We start from the raw sequence: 2,953 nt of genomic DNA, 5'->3' as shown, positions 1-2,953 counted from the left end.
TGGATCCTGGATCCCTAGCATACTATTTTAGCCTTTTTAGTAAAAAGTTTTTACCTTCATAGGCATTTTCTATTGCAGCGTGCCTAATGAGAAAATCTTCGAAAGTGTATTTAATGACGAGTGTAATAATTTTTCGTCACAAATGTTGATATCAGAACTTTTGTATGTTGAAGGTGCGATCGTCACTAGTTTTTTACCTCGTTAAGAGGTAATGTTTTTATTTGATATCAGAAGTTTTTAAGAAAATTAAAAAAAAGTTTAAACAAATTTTCTTTTGCTCATATCTTTTTAACTATTATATTTACACAAATTGCATATAGAAGGCGTTTATAGCATTTAAAACAACCTTTCAAACGAGATGCAACACAAGTCTGTAGCTTTAGTAGTATAGAAGTTACGGCTTTCCGAATTTTAGCTATTTATATCTGTTTTCCCGCTAAACTAGCGTGTTTTTCCAAAAGTGGTACAACAAAAGTTTTTTATATCGATGTGATGGACGTTATATCAAATTTTCAGAACTTAAAAAACATATTTTGGACAAACTGACAAACAGAATTAAATTTTCATTTTGGGAAGAAGAAGAAAATCTTAGCGTCGGATTTTATCATGACCCCTCATTCGACGGATATTTTCAAAAGAAATACAACTAAATTATTGCGAGGGGGCTTTTATCCCCAACGGCCCCAACAGCTCCAAAATTCGAAATTTTCACTTTTTCACTTTCACCTCTCTCTCTCCCAAACCAATTGATTTTCTTGAGGTCTTGGTATGCAATCCTTTAAGTTTTTGCAATACCTTTCGATTGGTGTATTACTTATTACGATAGGACTATCACAGCAGATTTTCAATTTTGCGGCTATATAATAGTAGTCGCCTTCGCACACTCTCCTGGCGCGCTTCGTCACTACATGGACTGCCGTCCATAGTGACAAAGCAAAAAACTTCCAAAATATGGATTATCACGCCGCGTTAAGTTTGTAATTCAATTCCAAATCGATTATCGTTTAACTCTGGAAAAAAACTTGTATTCTTAAAAAAAATTGCTAAAAGTTTTACATAGCTCTCCAACAACCAATATAATAATTTTGATTAAGATTTAAAAAAATTGAGGGAATATTTTTAATTTAAGTTCGCCTTGAAAGGTTACAACCGCTTCAAAATGTGATGGGATGTTTATCCTTCGACAGTTAAAAAAAAAATGAATGTCTCCGATTCTTATTTAAAAAAAAATGAATGCCAGAGATAGGATAATTTTAGGCTTAATTTTATTTCATCGGTCCCTTAAAACAAATCCTGTTGATATTGGCCTTGCTACCTCGTTCTACATTTTCAATTTATATTTATATTTTTTGTTTTTTAAAGATGTAATTTTTAAACTATTTAAACCGAGTTATGTTTACTCTTTGTAAAGATGTTAATTCTTGATAATTAATTAGTTACCTAAGGATGTAGCAAAGCTAATTTTATGCACATGGGTAAGTACAAACCAAATACTCTTGGCGAATTTTGGAAGGTATCCACAGTAGACAACTATTATAAGGGAAACAAATATGTTTTGCTTTATGTATTTGACTAATTTAAGAAAAGACATCAAGAAAGGCAATTCCAAATTACTGCATTTTATTATTGATATTTTGTTTCAGTATTTTTGTTTTCACATTAATTTTTCACCTTGATTAGAATTACATTAATGATCCGCTTGTATGGAGAAACCTCATGAAAATATGTTATTTTCCAGAGGAATTTTCCCGGTGGGAAGGGACAAAACCTCATTCACCCCTTACATTTCTTCCATCTCTGGTTTCAAAATACTCGGGGGTGACACAAAAAGTAAGGGGGAAATGAGGTGTCTATCTGGATCTCTGGCAGAAGAATGCAGGACAAAATCCACTGGTTTTTCGACTTCCCGCATTATAGATTTTCCACACGTACCCAGTTATGGTTTTCCTCCACTTGCAATATCTGCTTTTCTACACCCTGCCAGTTTTGGTTTTTCCAGACCCTCGCAGTTTTGGTTTTGCACTGCTTTGCAGTATCTGATTTTCCACAATAAAAATAATTTTTTTTGTAATATTTGTTTGTGTATTTATTAATAATATTTACAATCGAAGCATTGGAACTAAAAATGTTTAATGCCTGAAGCATTCCCGGGTTTTGCTTGGCCGAATGCAGTTCTTAGGTATCCATTTCTTGTCTGTCTTCTAAAAATATCAAAAATAATTAAGATATGAATGTAAGACCAGGAATAATAATAAGAGTAATTACCATTATTACGTCTCCGCACAAAATTTAAGTATCTCTCCAGAAATTATGCCTGGTTTGCCATGGCCGATCATTTTCCCTCTGATCAGCTGTTTTCTGTCGTGTATCTATATCAAAAACTGTGAGAAGAAAAAATAAAATATGACAAACGCAGGCGCAACACTTCTGGTCCCAAGAAGTCTGAATCGGCCTGGCTGAAAAAATGTAATATTTTGATTAAGTTAAATAACTAAGTTAGTACTGAAGTACTATTTATACAACCATTTAATGAACACCTCACACCATTTACCACTGGTAAAGATTAAAAACATTTCAAGTGTCACTGAAATGCAGAATTTGTGTTGAAGATAGCATCCGGAGGCGTATATTTATTAATGGCGAAAATATCTGTGGTACTAACCTTTGTAACGCTGAAATAAAGATTACACAGGTCAACAAAATGGACTTTATTAAAAGGTGCAGGCTTATTGGCATTAAAACATGTTAAAATAGACGTATATAAGCATATCTGCATACTTAGTTTTCGCGTTTAACGGGTGGTATTTGGGCAATCGCGGTTTGAAAAAAATAGCAACATTTAATTTTTTGATTTAAGATATCTTCGAGGGTCTGTGCTCAGTTGTAATAATACCTATGCCAAAAAATTGCTTAGATGCCCTTCTACATTATTGCACTTAAGGTTCTATCATAA

Source organism: Drosophila takahashii, chromosome 2L (assembly GCF_030179915.1).
Source record: "Drosophila takahashii strain IR98-3 E-12201 chromosome 2L, DtakHiC1v2, whole genome shotgun sequence".
NCBI lineage: Eukaryota > Metazoa > Arthropoda > Insecta > Diptera > Drosophilidae > Drosophila > Drosophila takahashii.
Note: the sequence above shows the minus strand (reverse complement) of the source record.